The sequence below is a fragment of the Canis lupus genome, chromosome 31 (assembly GCF_011100685.1).
Source record: "Canis lupus familiaris isolate Mischka breed German Shepherd chromosome 31, alternate assembly UU_Cfam_GSD_1.0, whole genome shotgun sequence".
Lineage (NCBI taxonomy): Eukaryota > Metazoa > Chordata > Mammalia > Carnivora > Canidae > Canis > Canis lupus.
Window position 1 is genome coordinate 19,975,622 of NC_049252.1, and position 17,700 is coordinate 19,993,321.

The following is a 17,700-nucleotide window of genomic DNA, read 5'->3' on the forward strand; positions in this document are numbered from 1 at the left end:
GTTCAAGAATCACATTAGAACTTCACTGGGAAGTGGCTCAGTGTAATAAAAAAGTTTTGGGAACTGTGTTTGAGATTCACAGATCAAATAGCAGTGTGATGATGAGTAAGTTATTTTACTTTTCAGGTTCTAATTTTTTAGCTGTAAAATGTGAAATAATATCCATCTTACGATATTTTGTGAAAGAGAAATAATACATGTAAAAAAGTTGCCATTTTTTAGACAAAACAATGTATGACAAACAATGATGAATACATGCATCAATGAGAAGTAACCAGCAGAATTTATTTTTGTTTCCTTTGAAAATGTAAATACTGACACATTGGAAATGGGGATTTTAGTTTCCAGCATTACCTTTTTAGCAAGAGTAGACTATCTGCAGTGGACTTTTCCCCAAGGAGAGCCTATAAAATACTGGGAAAGTTATAGGCTCTCTTATAATGGAGAAAGGGAACAAAAAGCCTCAAAGAGTCCCAAATACAAAATATACCTTCATGTTCTCAGTGCATTTTGAGTTACAGTAGACCCCAAGGAAAACAGCACGAATCTATTGAAAGCACTAAGTTAAGGCTTTATGACCACTCTGGGTAAAGTTCTATTTGCCCTGTATACAATGTAAATATAATCCCACTATTTATTCCATATATTTTAGTTGCTAAAACACAGTCAGGATCTCTGGCTCTAAGAGAAATGGGTTTTTGGTAGTAAGAATCTGTATTATCAACTCAAAATAAAAGAGCAATTTATCTATGAACCGATCACACATTAGGGAGAAAACTACTGTTCTAAATTATGTAACAGGAGTAAAAAAGTGATTCCAAGAAACTTCTAAGTCATCATTCAGAATGAAAGTTTTAAGTTTACTTAAATCATCTATGGCTTGTATAGACTTAGAGGATAACAAAATATTTTCAAAGTGCTGATCACACCCAAAAGTTGCATATATATCCTCAGAAGTATTTGAGTTGGGATATAGAAGAGCAATGTGGAGCGCTGCTTGCATTTAAATCTGCCATATTTGTTGTAGAAAAGAAACAGCCATATGGCCTTTATATCAAAATACTGGTCCTTGAAGACCGCCATTTGCATTTGCAACTCCTTTTTAATTTAAAATAAGCAGAGATGGTCTGTGCTTATGTTAATTATCCATGTCTTTCTGAATTAATTTCCTCAGACTCTGATTTTTTTTAAAAAATAGTATACATTTTATTTTTTTTTATTCTGTTTTGGTTTTTTTTTTTTTTTTTTTTTTTAAAGAAAGACGATGCAGGGCAAGAAAAGAATACACTAAGTTATAGAGGTGTTACTTTTAGAAAAATAAATTGATTTCAGAAGAAGTATATAGAGTAAATTGTGTTTCTCAAAAAAGTTGAGAAACACTTTTAGTTATCACCTATTGCATTGGCACACTACAAAAGTTTTCCATACTGGTTGCTGGTGAGACTGTAAGGAAAAGACTCCCTGGAGAAAATGCAAAATGGTTCAATCTCTGTGTAGGAGTTTGGTAATATCTAGCAAAATTACATATACTTTTCCACTTTGATCCAGCATCCCACTTCTAGGAAACTGCCATCAAAATGCAAAAGGACAAATGCAAGGCTATTCACACTGACACGCTGATTGTCATAGCAAAAGACAGACCATCACCCAAATGTTGATAAATATGAAACTGGTGGTTAAATTGTGGCAGATACACATAATGGAGTGCTGGATAAGTAAAAAGTGGAGTAAGGATGTCTCTCCTATAATACTTAAGGGTGACCTCCAGGATATATTGATAAGTTAATAAAAAGCAAAGCTGAGAAAAAAATATTATTCAGAATTCATCATTCTTAGTTATGTATTTATAAAATTCTATGATGTTTTTATAGTTTTATAAAGTTTTTAATATTTGGGCTGTGTCCTTATTTATCATGGGACTGAGAATGTTATTTCATAAAGATTTTCCCAATTTTGTTACACGATGAGAATTTAAACTTGGAAAAATAAACTTACTAGATTTATTTTGCATGTCTTATACCAAATTCCAAATACATTTTGCTGGATGTGATAGTCATCCTGAAACTACATTAAACAATATTAAATCCAAAGTTCATGGTTTATGCATAAACTTTTTTTCATTTTACACTTAAATCTTATTTTCCACGGTTATTTACTTAGATCCTATGTTTTATCTCCAACCCATGTGATCATTTCTGATTTTGAAAGGAATGCCACATACACTGGTAAATTTCATTACATGGACAGCCATTATAGGAAGTTCATTTCACCAATCTTTTATAATTTTTCAGTTATTTATAGTCAACTATCACCTAGTTTGTCCAACCATGTAAATGCTTGTTATTTTTTGATTATATGAAGCACTGTTGTATTGTTTTGTCAAACAACATACAGAAGTTATAAACTATAATGGACCATGAATTTTTTTCTAAGTTAAGCTTTGTTGACAAATGGAGAATATGTGTATAACTTAAGTTACATATATTTTTGAAAATAGTATAGCAATTTCAATAAATTTGAACTTCTTTAATAATAATATAACAGATGTACTAAAACAAACATGCAGCTAAGAAATATTTCAAATTCAGGGTTTTTGCAAAGTGTTCTTGGTGTCAACTTTTTTCAGGGGAAAGATAAACACAGCAGTTTGCAGAGAGATTTTGAAAAATGACATTTTCTAATCTCTAATCAAGCATTCTTCACTGGCTTCTTCTGGAGTTGTCCACTAGCAGGAATAATTCTAAGGAGAATGACATTTACCATGTAAACTTGACCAGGGTGGATCACAAAAGGAAGCTCTCCAGGCATGCAAAATCCTTATTGTTTATTAGACTAATTAACTGTATAAGACTAGATAAGCAACTATTCCTTACATATTGTCAAAATCATCAGTTAATATTTAATTATAAAGACTGTTTTTTCAAATGAATTGTTAAGTTTACTTAGGTTAGTAAACCACCCTAGCTGATTTAGTAATTTCCACTCTTCCACTGTACTTTATCTTACATTGATCATGACAGAATTTTTGATTGCTAGGAAGAAATTTAACTAAGTAACCATGATCACAGCTACACCAATGCCCCAAATATTATTTTAAAAGTATGTGAAAAGATATGCTCTTTATTTGAAAAGATATGCTCCAGTTTTACATAAGCAAACCACTCAAATATAAAGTTCAACTTTGGATAACTCACATAAGTATCTCCTAGGGAAAGGAAATATTATACAGCATAAGACAAAAATATTTTCTTTCCAGTTGGGCATTAGTAGTTGTAAACTTTTTGAATGAATAGTTCCTCTCTGACACTAACACTTGCACTCAAAATCTAATTAGTTTTTGCTGATGCAACGAGAGATTTTATCAATTCTAAACCAAGTCCCCCACCCCCCACCCGCTGCACTAGTAATATATATTTGAAAGAAGTGTGGTTTAGAGAGTACTAAATCCAAGATCTTACCATGAACTTGTTCTAATCACTGGAATTACCTAGTAGCCTGTCTACCAATGTGGTCAACTTGTCAGACAAGGAGATGAGGATTATGATTACATAACACATTACTTCTTGATGTATCCCATCAACTCAACAGGACATACAGTGTGTAGGTCTTATTTTGATTCCTTTTTCACTGAAATATGGTTATGTGGGAAGTATTACTATAAATCTTTTTGTACCTGAAGTATTAACTTCGCCATCCAGAGAATTTTCTCTGGAAAAAAGAGAAGTTTAATAAATCAATATCATACTGCTTTTTCACTTCTAGAGATCAGTGAGAAAGCTGATTTTTCCAAGAATTTGACCCATCCAACAGTAGAAAAGCATACATTAATTTCAAAGCTTCTATAAATCTTTGCAAAATGAAGTATTGTCCCTTCAGAAATTTTATGTTCTGATGAGACATTCTAATTGGGCTGCATTTCTAACATATGAGTGACTTTTCATATTGTTGGGAAACGGGAGAAAAAAGATAAAAATAACATTATCTTAAGGCTAAGGAAATCTGGAAAAATTTTAAAAGATTTTATTTATTTATTCATGAGAGACACAGAGAGACCAGAGACATATGTAGAGGGAGAAGCAGGCTCCTTGTGGGGGGCCAGTGCAGGACTAGATCTCAGGACCCTATTTCAAAAGTCCTTCTAGTTATCCTTGTAATCTTTGTGTTAATAGAATTTTGTGTAACTAACCAAGATAGTTAGAAAACAAAGTATGAATGACTTTGTATCACTCTTCCCCAGAAACAAGTACCCATGAAACAAACATCATTTCATAAGTCCCAAAGTTATAGACAAAGATCAATAAGAAAGCATAGAGTGTCTAAAGCATAACTGAGAGAAGAGAAAAAAGACATGGTAGAAACAATGACAATACCAAGAACTCTAGTACACTTGGGCATCTAGCCCATCAAGAGGAAAAAATTGTGTAAGAAAAATATCACTTTGAAGGCAAGACAGCTATTGCTTTTTTGCACACTGGTTGCATACTGGGTGTTGAAGCAACTGTGTTTTATTTTTTCTTACTAGAAATCTGATTATAGGGTTTATCCAATATAGATACAGTCTCTGTATGAAGAAGGGATGCTTATAGATAGCTACAAACAATTTATTTTTTTCTTTTTTTATTACCTTAATTAAAAACATTTTATGGCTAAAAAATGCTAACCATCATTTGAGCATTCATGGAGTTAAATTTCTTTTTCTCTGGGAGAAGGTCTTGCCTTGATGTTGATAGCTGTTGACCGATTAGAGTGGTTAATGAAGGCTGGGGTGGCTGGGCATTTTTTTAAAAAATGAGATGAATGAAGTTTGCTGCTATTGACTTCTCCTTTCATGAATGATTTCCTTGTAGGATATGATGCTGTTTGATAACAATGCTGACTTTTTTTATAGACTCTCTCCACTTCCATTATGGTAGTCACCACGAGGCTGCAACCAAAGATTAATCTCTTTAATTGCACATAGTGAATGGAGACTGAGCTGCTTTATTTATGAAATTAAATTGCCTTCTTCTTTTAAATTCCTTTGCTTATTTTTGTTGTTATCAGATGATATGTTAGCAAAATGTTGCAGTATTGAAATGTCAATATTCATTTATAAAATTCACTGTGATGCTTTAAACGGACCCAACCAGCATAAAATGATTTGTATGCAAAACACTTAGTGTCTAATCAGAGTCATAAATTTGAGTGAACATTTAATCAATTAGGTTTATGTGAGTCACTGGCAGTTTATAAGATTCTGTGATGATACAAAATGCAGAATAAATAATACATATATTAGGAATTTTCCAAATTAAATTCACTGAATGAGTTTGTTGCACAAACAATGAACATGCAATTAAAATAGTGGGCCATATTCTACTTCTAAAAGGCAATTTAAAAACTGGTGAATCATAAGATATTAAAAAAAATAACTTTTCTTTTCTAAAAATCTTGCCTTATTTTACTTTTGCCTGGTAGACACATGGAAGGTATCACTTATACGAAGTTTCTTAAATAATATACTCTAAATATGTTAACTTCAAACATAAGAGTTATTACTATGAAATATTCATGTGATGATTTTACTCATTCTCTGTATCAATTAAATGAAGTGTAATATTCCTGATGTGCAAGGGAAATAATTAGAAATCAACACTCTCAATTTTCTTCTATAAATGAATAACGATAAACATTTTATTTGATAGACACTAACAGCAGGATACCAGAGCAGAAATCATTACTTTATCATTCAATGTACTCTAGTCCTAGGACAAATTTTGGAAGCACGGCTACATAGATATTATTAAAAATACCCACCACTGTTTTTAAACTAAGACAGTCAAAAAGAGTATTTTCAGTGCTTTATTCCCTCATCCAACTTCCCTCAGAGTTCTGAGAATTAGACAAGAGGTTATCATGGAAAGTGGGGGTGAAAATGAGTTCAAATTCACTCAAGTTCACTCAAGTTTCTGAGTCAGAGGGAAATTTATATAGGGAATCATGGTGAGGTAACCAAATGGAGAAAAGATAAGACCCAGAAATGTTGTAGTTTTTCTGCTAAGTTTCTTTGTGGCCTTATAAAGCTCAGCCTTTGGGGTTTAATCTTCTCATCTGTAAAATGAAAAGGTAGTACTAGTGTTTAACAAGATAACTTCAGAGTTGGCTTTTGACTATTACTACTTTATATTTTTTAAGCTTTTATTTATTTATTTTAGAGAGAGAATGGGGGGTACAGAGGGAAAGGGAGAGAATCTTAAGTAGACTGAGTCAGAGCCTAACATGGGGCTCAATCTCATAACCCTGAGATCATGACCTGGGCTGAAATCAAGAGTTGGATGCTTAATTAACTGAGCTATCCAGGTGCCTCTGAATATTACTACTTTAATATTAAATAGTGCAAAAAGCTAAGGAATGTAATCAATATAACTTTGCTACAGTAAATTCAGGCATAAGAAGAATAATCTTAGAAGGATGATCTGAGATGTGAGGAATGTAATGAATAAAGAATGATCTGGGGAGCAAGTAAGCTTGTAAAAAACAAATAACTTAGTTGATGTAAGATAATAAAAATATCCTTACAAATGATTATCACAATATGTACAATAACATCAATAATTAATTTTAAAATTAAAAAAAAACACTAAAAATACTAGAAAATAATAGTATATCAGAACAAGGATGATGAGAATAAGTGTTATAAGATCCTTTGTTATTGGGAGGCCTGGGTTGCTCAACGGTTAAGTGTCTGTCTGCCTTCTGGCTCAGAGTGTGATCCTGGAGTCCTGGGAACGAGTCCCACATTGGGCTACCTGCATGGAGCCTGCTTCTCCCTCTGCCTGTGTCTTTGCCTCTCTTTGTGTGTCTCTCATGAATAAATAAATAAAACCGTTAAAAAAAGATCCTTTATTATTAAGGAGAGAAGTTTAATATTTATTAAATGGAATTTGCTAGGTTAGGAACAAATGATAGTTTTAAAGCAACTAGTTGCTATGTGGAAAAATGAAAATGTATACCTAATTTCTATCATGCAGTTTCATAGGGAGGAAATAAAAATAAAACCTCACCAAGTCTTCACATTAAAGATTGAAGTGTAGGGATCCCTGGGTGGCGCAGTGGTTTAGCTCCTGCCTTTGGCCCAGGGCATGATCCTGGAGACCCGGGATCGAATCCCACGTCGGGCTCCCGGTGCATGGAGCCTGCTTCTCCCTCTGCCTCTCTCTCTCTATCTCTCTCTCTCTCTGTGTGACTATCATAAATAAATAAAAATTAAAAAAAGATTAAAAAAAAAGATTGAAGTGTAAAGGCAAATATATATTAGCTTCTATTGCTACATTGAAAGTCACACCATCTTAGTGACTTAAAACAATATCCATTTTTGATCTCACAGTTCTATAGGTCAGGTGTCCAGATAAGCTCAGATACGGTCTTTGCTTAGGTTCTCACAAGATCACATCAAGTTGTTGGCCAGACTGGGCTCTTACCTGGAGGCCTAGGGGGAAAATACTCTTTCAGGATTACTCAGGTTTTTTGGCTGAATTCCGTTCTTTGTAGTTTTAGGACTGAGGTCCCCGTTTCCTTGCAGGCTATTTGCAGGAGCCACACTGAACTTCTAGAGACCTCTACATTTCTAATCATATGGATCCTCCACGATTAAGCTGCAACAGTACACCAAACCCTCCTTGTGCTTTGAAACTCTGACTTCTGCTTCTGCTACCTGGAGGAAATTTTCTGCTTTTAACAGGCTCCTGGTAAGCTCACCAGGAGATTTCTGAATCCCCACCAGGAGATTTCTGAATCTTAAGGTCAACTAACTGGGACTTAAATTATTTCTGTAAAATCACTTCATAACAGTTCCTAGTTTAGTGTTTGATTCCAAGTGACCAGAACCTTGGGTAATGAACATATTTAGAATTATGTCTACTACTCAAAACTTTTAACTATTATTTATTTATTTATTTATTTAGTTTATTTGAGAGAGAGATAATGAAAGAGAGCTTGGGGAAGGGAGGGGAGAGGGAGAAGGAGAAGTAGACTCCCTGCTGAGACTAATACCTGAGCCAAAGGTAGATGCTCAACTAACTGAAACACCCAGGAGCCCCAAATTTTAGTATTTTAAGAAAAAGTATGAAAGAAGACATGAGGTACTAAAAATAGATAAATTATTAGATAACACAAAATGCAAAGCCTCTTTTATCCAAATTCCTTAACATAGAGAAGTCATTTCCAGTACTTAAAACTGACAAAAAAATAGTATCCAAAATATAGAAAGAAGTCTACAAATTAAGAAGAAAAAGTACAATAGCTCGATACAACAATAATGGCCAAAACATGATCAGACATGTTACAAAACAGGCCATCTGTAAAGTTTTTTAACAAGTCAGAAGATACTCAAAGTTGGGGAGCATGGGTGGTTTGGTTGGTTAAGTGGCTGACTCTTGATGTCAGCTCAGGTCTTGGTCTCAGGGGCACGGAGCCTACTTTAAAAAAAATTTAAAAAGATGCTGAAAGTCATTAATCATCAGAGAAAATGTAAAACTAGGCTTCAGTAACATTCAATATTACCGTATTAGATAAAGCAATTAGCAGCCTACCAAAGTGGTAGATGGCTTATTTAAAACTGGAAACATCTTTAAAAAGCTGCAGAAATGAACATATCTAAACTTAAGCAGAGCCTCCCTCCCAGAAAGAAAAAAAACAAAACAATAAAACCAAACAGTTATACAACTGTCACTGACACCCCCACCCTGCCCCCAGAAGGATTTTCCTATTTGAAAGAGGACTGATTTAGCACTTGGGAGTATGAATTCAGCCACCATAATTTCACCCCTACAGAGAAACTTCCAGTCAGGAAGAAGGCAGATTGCCTCTTCCCATTAGCATCAAGAAGCCCAAGAGAACTTTTCATGTTGATGCCCCCAGCCCTGGAGCCCTGAGGGTTTTTTTCTTTTTTTTCTTTTCTTTTCTTTTTTTCTTTTCTTTTCTTTTCTTTTTTTTCTTTTCTTTTCTTTTCTTTTTTCTTTTCTTTCTTTTCTTTTCTTTTCTTTTTTTTCTTTTCCTTTTCTTTTTTCTTTTCTTTTCTTTCTTTTCTTTTCTTTCTTTTCTTCTTTTCTTTTCTTTTCTTTCTTTTCTTTCTTTTCTTTTTTTTCTTCTTTTCTTTCTTTTTTTTCTTTTTCTTTTTCTTTTTTTTTTTTTGTTGAGTCATTATATAAACCTTAACTCTGGTTACTTATTAAGTTACTCATTAGTGAGTGCAAATGTATGCAATTATAAATATGCCCTGTCTTTTCTCCTGATAATTTATTATCAGCTAATCCATAGTCCTCTCCCTGCTCAACTCAAAATTAAGATTGTAGGAAAAAATCTTTTTCTCCCCAAAAAAATGGCAAACATCAAGAATTTTAACAACACCTATAGTTGGTGACAATTTAGAGAAAATCCTTATGCAATTGGTGGTGAGAGTATAAATTAGTATATTTGGAAAACAAATTGTCAGTTTTGAAAACAAATTACCATTATTTTATAAATCTGAACTTGAACATATCCATGTGGCCATGCAGTTCCCCATCTATATGGATTTTAGAAAATCTGTGACCATGCAGTTACTCATCTACATGGATTTTAGAAAATCTGCATAAATGCAGCAAGAAGCACAAAAACATGCTTCTTGTGACAAAAACAAGAGTCTTAGGTCATAAAAACTTGTTTATAACAAAAATAAAAAAATCCAAATGTCTGCCTAAAGTAGCATAAATAAAATGTATCTTTTTTATACAGCTTAGTTGTGTATACACACACACACACTCACACACACATGGGATATTCTATACACACACACACACACACACAGAGCAGGATATTATATGAAACACATCCAAAACTTTACTTTCAGGACAGATTTATACTCTAAAAAATAAGTAATGGCTAATATGTCAACTTTACTGTGCCATCGGGTTCCCAGATGGACAAAGATTATTCTCTATGGTATTTTTAAAATTTTATTTATTTATTCATTAGAGACACAGATAGAGAGGTAGAGACATAGGCAAAGGGAGAAGTAGGCTCCCTGCTGGGAGCCCAATGCTGACTTGATCCCAGGACCTGGGGATCACTACCTGAGCCAAAGGCAGATGCTCAACCATTGACCCAACCATGTACCCTGAATATTCTGTATGTTTCTGTTAATATTTGAACTGGTTTAGCTGAGTAAAGCAAATTATCCTCATATAGTGTGGGTGGGCCTAGCTGGCTGCCTTTGAACTTTTTCTACAACATTGTCTCTTCCTGCATGAAAGTTTTTAAACTTTCAAACTGTAACCTCAATTCCCCCTGGATTTCCTGCACTACCGGTCTGTTTTACAGAATTTGGACTTACCAGCTTTCACAACTACATAAGTTAATTCCTTATAATAAATCTCTCTCTCTCTCTCTCTCTCGATATAGATATATAGATGCTATTGATCTGTTTCCTTAAAGAACTCTAATATGGATCACAATTTTTTGTGGATTATGTAGGCATTGATATTTACTATATTATTAATTAAAACAGAGTGATTCTTAAAATATTTATTTATTAATTGAAAAATAACAATAAGAACTCCATGGTATGTTAGCATCAATGACCAAATTTCATATTAGAAAGTATTTTACCAAAAATATTACTGGTGAAAAGCATACCAAATGCTGGTGAGGTTGTGGAGCAATAGGATTTTGCATTTATTGTTGGTGAGAATGCAAAATGGCACAGACACTTTGGCGCTTCATTACAAAACTGAACATATTTCTTCCATATGTTCCAGCAATTTTGCTCCTTGGTAACCACCCAAAGAACTTGTAAATGTCTGTCCACTCAAAAACTTTTACACATATGTTTATAACAGTATTACTTTTAATTGCCCAAACTTGGAAACACCCAAGATGTCCTTCAGTGGGTGAATGGATAAATAAACTGTGGAATATATAGACAATGGAATATTATTCAGCACTAAAAAGAAATGAGCTATTGGGCCAAAAGGACATGGAAGAATCATAAAGTATATGACTAGGTGACAGAAGTCAGTCTGAAAAGGCTACATACTGTATGATTCCATTTATGTGGCATTCTGTGAGAGGTAAAACTATGGGGACGATAAAAAGGTCAGTGTGTTCCAGGAGTAAGGGTGGGTGAAGGGTGAATAAGTAGAACACAAGGAATCTTTAGGACAGTTTAAATACTCCATATGATATACAGTAATGAAGGACATATGTCATTATACACTCATCCCAACCCATAGAAAGTAAAATACCAAGAGTGAACCCGGAGGTAAATGTAGGTTTATCAGTTGTAACTAATGTGAGAGAGGTTGATAATGGGAGAGGCTGCACATGTGGGAACAGGGTATGGTATATAGGAAATCCCTGTACCTTCTCATCAATTTTGCTATGACCCTAAGACTTCCCTGAAAACATAAAATGTTTAATTGGTGAGAGGAATGGCATTGCTCTACACGTTTGCAAACTTTTTAAAACCTGCCTTTATAAAAAATAGCTGCTTATACCTTCAAACTATTTTTGATATGTTGTTCTGGTGAATTAATGGAGATTTGTTTAACTTATACTTTTAACTTCTACTTTTTAACTAGCATATAAATTATGTGTGTTTAACTTATACTTTTTAACTAGCACATAAATTGTGTGTTCCTTTTATTATCAACTATAACATAAATGGTATTAAAATATATGAATTAGTGCTTTTCTTGTATATTTCTAGCTCTCTTTCAGTCAGTGAAAAATTATTTTGCATCTGCACTCTAACATTTTTCTAAAAAATACTTTTCATCTATTGTACTCAGGATTGGGTACTGCTATAGAGACCACATCTTTCACCATAATGATTTATCTTTTTTTTAAGATTTATTTATTTATTTATTTATTTATTTATTTATTTATTTATTCTTGATAGACATAGAGAGAGAGAGAGAGAGAGAGGCAGAGACACAGGCAGAGGGAGAAGCAGGCTCCATGCAGGAAGCCTGATGTGGGACTTGATCCCGGGTCTCCAGGATCAGGCCCTGGGCCAAAGGCGGCACTAAACCGCTGAGCCACCCAGGCTGCCCTCTCACCATAATGATTTAATCATGAAAGGGGCCTATGTGTCGTGATCAACAGACCAATCAAAAATATGCCTTTCTTTTCTTACCATTATATAATATTCTTAGTATTTGACAATGGTGCTTGAGACTGAGCAACAAATGTACCTCTCCTCCCATGCATCACTTCCAATTTATGCTTCCCACTGCATCCTATAATTGAACGAATGACCTGGCACCCCATCCAGTTACCAAGAGACCAAAATCCTTTAACAAATGACATGCAGATGATAAAATTGTACTTCAAGATTAACACATTCTAAGGCAAACTGAATTCTTCTATCAGCTCCAAAATCACTCCTATGACACTGTTCTCTACCTCAGGAAGTAGAGCTACCATTCATCTAGATGCTTGGGGAAACAAAACAAACAGAACTAATAAGTGAACTAGAACTTGAAATTGTTATCTCTCAGAAACAATCCATCAGCAGTGACTTAGGCTCTGCTTTCAAAATCTATCCCATATGTGATCACTGCCTTCCATCATGTCAGCTAACTACTATAGTCGCAAGCTCCATCATGTTTGTTCAGGACAGCTCAATAGTCTACTAACTGAGGCCCTGCTTCCACTCTTGCTTTGCTCTGCTCTATACAGAGATGAGAAGGATCCTACTAAAATATATATTGGGTCATGTCAGTCTCCTGATCTAAGCCTGCTATTGGCTTTCTGTATCTCTCAAAGGAAAACCTACTGCCTGAATGGTGGCTTCTGTCTACATTGTCATTTCAAATCTATCTTATTCTCACTCCTGCTCAGTCACTTGCTGCTTAAAAAATCCCAAACACCCCCCCACACACACACCCTTTCTTGGACCTAGGCACTTACATTCCTTCTCCCTGAAATGTTTGTTCAGGTGCCTTTCTCCCTTCTTTCATTTCTCTCCAAAAATGCTCTTTCTTCAATGGGACCTTCCTGACTACCTGACAGGGAATACCAAGCTACCCCATTCTATTTCCCATTACCTTGCCTTGCTATAGTATGTATATTTCTACTTATTGTGATGTATTTTATATGTGTATGTATATTTATACATTTAATTTTAAAAAATCTCTTAACTATGTCTATATTTGTGTACACTTTTTATTTATTTATCTTTTTACATATTTATTTTATTTTAGAGAGAGAGAGAGAGAATGAGGGGAAGGGAGGACACACGAAGAGAAAGGGAGAGAATCCACAAGCAGACTCCCTGCTGAGTGAGGAGCCTGAGATGGGGCTCCATCTCACTACTCCGAGATCATGACCTGAGCTGAAATCAAGAGTCTGATGCTTACATGACTGAGCCACCCAGATGCCCTATATGTGTATGCTTTTTAAATTTAAGATCTGTATCCCTTGCTAGTTTGTTAGGATTCTATTTTGTCAACATGTTCATCTCTAATATGTAGAGCAGAGCCTATTCATTTTATTTTTATTATTTTTAAAGGATTTATTTATTAATTTCAGAGAAAAAAAGTATGTAAGTTGAAAGAGATGCCAAGGGAAAGGGGAAGCAGACCTCCCCTCTGAGTGCAGAGACCAATGCAGGGCTCCATCTCTGGACCTGGAGATCATGACCTGAGCCTAAACCAAAAGTCGGTCACTTAACTGACTAAGCCACCCAGGTGACCCAGGGCCTATTTATTTTAAACATTCAGCATATTTTTGTGAATTAATTAATTAATTACTCTATAAGTAAGACATTTCTCTGAATCAACATCAGGTTCCTTAATCTTTGCTCTTCCATAAATTTTACACTTTCTTGTTCCACTGCTCTAAGATAGACATAGATATACATATAGATATAGATTCTTAGCCCAGGCTGCTATAACAAGATACAGACCTTTCTTGACTTACAGTGGAATTATGTCTAGATACACTCATCATAAATCGCAATATCATAAGTCAAAATGCATTTAATACATCTAAGCTATTGAACATTATAACTTAGCCTAGCCTACTTTAAAGATGGTAAGTACCTGAGCCTAGAGTTGGCCATACCATCTAACACAAAGCCTATTTTACAATAAAGTGTTGAATATGTCATGTGATTTATTGAATACTGTACAGAAAGTGAAAAACAAAATGGTTGTACCTTGTAATCACGTAGCTGACTGGGAGGTCAGGCCACTGCCATCGCCCAGGGACACAAGAGAGGGCCATACACCATATTGATTGTTAGCCCAGGAGAATAGCAGAACTCAAAATCTGATTTGCAGTTTCTGAAGAATGCATATCACTTTTGCACCATCGTGAAATAAAAAAATAGTAAGTCAAAACATCCTAAATTAAGGATCATCAGTATCATAAATAGTGTGTCTCAAACACTTCTAGAGGCTGGTAATCTCAGGATCAAAGTGCCAGCAGACTCAGCGTGTGGTGAGATACTTCTTCCAGGTTTGCGATCTTCTTGCTATATCCTCATATGGCAGAAAAAGAGAGATAGGTAACTTTCTAGTTTTGTCTTATAAGGACACTACTCCCATCATGGGAGCTACGTTTCCCTGACCTCCGCTAAACCTACAACCTCCCAAAGACTCCCAAAGACTTTTAATATCATTACAGTAGAGATTAGAGCTTCCACATATGAATTTTTAGAGAATGCATTCAGTTTGTAATATAAATATATATAATTATAATACATGTATACATATACATATATATACATATATATATATTTGCTGGTGAATATATTTATTAATCCTCTTTCCCTCATACCTTATACTTACCATGGCTTCTACTATGCATAATTTTGGTTGCATTATAGACTTTATCTTATGCCTTCACTCTGTGTGCCTCTCAGTATCTATATTACTTGGCAGGTTTGTGTCTACTAACCCCTCCATTTGGTCCACAGCTCAGATTAAGACAGTCTTAAACTAGACACTAATCTGTGGTGAGATGATGCTCTGAGAACAGTTCTTATAAAATTGTGTTCATTATGTAGATTGCTAAGAGTGTATACTGGCAGGAGAAAGCCCTACTTTAAACATAATAGGAAAAATTTTAAATTATGATTTATAATGCATTAGTGATTTATTTATTATTATTTATTATTATTATTTATTATTATCTCAGTTATTCATAATTGAGACATTAGTGTTGACTAGCAATCACACTAAGCTTTATAGTCCATTTATTCTATTTGAAAATCATACCTTTTGCTCTATCCTGAAACTTCCAAATTTACCCCCTATCTTCGTCTCAGCTGACTTTATGTTCTGATTATCTACTGCTGCATAAAGAACCACCATACAATGTAGGGCTTAAACACCATATTCCATCTGACCACAAAGTATTTACAACTCCCCACATTTCCTCTCAATTGTTCTTAAAAATATACCAGTCTCACCCTTAGATCATCTTCCTTCCTTGTATTTTATTATATGCAGCTAAACAATTTGGAATTATATGCAGTTAAACAATTTGGAGATTTGTGTCTAAATATCCATAGTCAGATCCAATAACTCATTAGGTAAAATTTCTATATACCACAGCACAGGCAACAGTTTGATTAGCTTCCTGCCATCCACAAACACTAGTCATCTTTTTTCCCATCCCTCAATAATATTTTTCTCATTTTCTTTAAGTTCTTTGAGTAACTGCAGACTGCCTTTTCCAAGTTGAGTGTTTTATTATTACAGCATCCCATTCCTGATAATAAATTTGTTCCAATATGTGTAAAACACCACCACAAGATGTAGTGGAATATAAAACCAACAGTCCTTTATTTCATTTATGAAAATGTGATTTGGGATCCAAAATGGAAATGGGTTGTTTCTGTTCTACGTGATATCAGTTGGGTGGTTCCAAGTTAGGTCACAAACTGTCAAGTTAGTCAACAGAATTTGACAATAATTATGGATTCCAATGAAGCATGTCCTATATGGGGAAAATGACCAGAAAGGAATCAGATCTTGAACAACTTCCAAAATACTTCACTCTTATTTTACATCCCCAGGACATTACATTGAAAATGGAATCTGCACCCCGACTCCCCAGCTCAGCTTCTTTATAACAGAAGTGAATGAAGAGGAGGTTATTTATTCAAGGTGCCTGTCACATCTACATACTCTGACTCAGAATTTTTCCTGTTCAAAATACTGGAGTAAGGATTTTCCTACACGATATTTTCTTGAGCTGATTCGTAAAATGATAGGTTATAAGTTCTATTAAGTTTCTGAAATTGTATGGAATAATGCACACATGCATTTTTCTTAAGTATAAATCCATAGGAAATGTCTTTGTCCTGAGTAAATTCAATGAGCTATGTCCATATTTTTTTTAGAGTCTTCTCTGCTAGTCAATGTCAATATTCCTCTCCTTTCTAGACCCCTGCCCAGTTTGCATTGTAATATACTAGTTGAGTGGACTTTCTTCTTTTCTACCTTTATCTGAATTTATATCTTCTGTCTAAATTCTATTTGCAATAAAATCTCAGTAATGCTCATCTCTGGTCATTATATCTGCAATTCTCGTATTCTCCTTGGAGTCTGATGTTATATTTTAGTGCTTCAATTATTTTTGTTATTTACCTAATGTGTGCATATATTTGACACAATAATGACATTGGTTAAATGTGTGTTAAATGATTGACTTAGCATATATTTTGTCTTCCAAATTAAATTATAAGCACATGATCAGAGAACATTAAGTGTTGTTAGATATAAAAAAAAAAAAAAAAAGGATCTCATGGGTGGCTCAGACGATTAGGCTTCTAACTTCTGATCCTCAACTCAGGTTTTGATATTAGGGTTGTGATTTCAAGCCCCACATTGGGAAAGCCTACTAAATTTTTTTTAATTGAAAATAAATGAATGAGTTATCTGTGTGTGTGTGAGAGAGAGAGGAAGACAAAGAGAGAGACAGGGACAGAGAGAAGATAAAGAGACAAAACAGAGGGTGTCCTTGAGAACTGATGGAGATACTTTATGTTTCTAAATGATCAGCTTTCTCCCAGATTTAAATCCTATGATAGTATGATTCAGTTTTTTTCCCTTTTCGAAGACAGATAAGAAAATGTTCATGTGTTATAGCTGTTTTATTTTTATTTACATTTCAGATCACTTCCTATCTCTTAAGTTTGATAATGCTAATATTAAGCATGAAAAATGAACCTTCAATTAGCTAAGCGTTTTTCATTATTTGTTTTAATTTTAAATATAAACGATCATCTTAGTTGGCTTCAATTTCTGTAACAAAATTCCATACACTGAGTGACTTAAACAGCAAACATTTCTTTCTTTTTTTTTTTTTTTTTTTTTTTTGCAAACATTTATTTCTTACAGTTTTGACAGCTCTGATGTCCAAGATCAAGACACTGGCAGATTCAGTTTCTGATGAGAGCCCTCCTCCTAGCTTGTGGATGGCTGCCTTCTCATTGTGTCCTCACATGGCAGAGAGAACTGAGAACTCTGATTCTTGTAAAAGGACACCATTCCATCCTGGGGTTCCACTCTCATGACCTCATCTAAATTCAATCACTTGCCAAATGCCTCACCTCCTACTATCACCACTTTGAGAGTTACGGCTTGGACATATGAATTTTGGGAGGACACAAACATTCAGTCCATAACAATAACTTAGATTTATTTGTAGGGAAGGAGCTATTCATGG

General features: G+C 34.4%; 1 long non-coding RNA gene across 1 annotated transcript; it reads right to left on the bottom strand.

Moving 5' to 3' along the window:
* Positions 1 to 4,594: 4,594 nt before the first annotated feature.
* On the bottom strand, positions 4,595 to 17,473 carry LOC111093540. Its single transcript, XR_005382198.1, has 4 exons — positions 17,371 to 17,473; positions 14,180 to 14,504; positions 7,044 to 7,225; positions 4,595 to 4,924 (listed from the first exon to the last, which is right to left on the bottom strand). It is a non-coding gene; the product is annotated as an uncharacterized LOC111093540 (long non-coding RNA).
* Between the last annotated feature and the right edge of the window lie 227 nt (positions 17,474 to 17,700).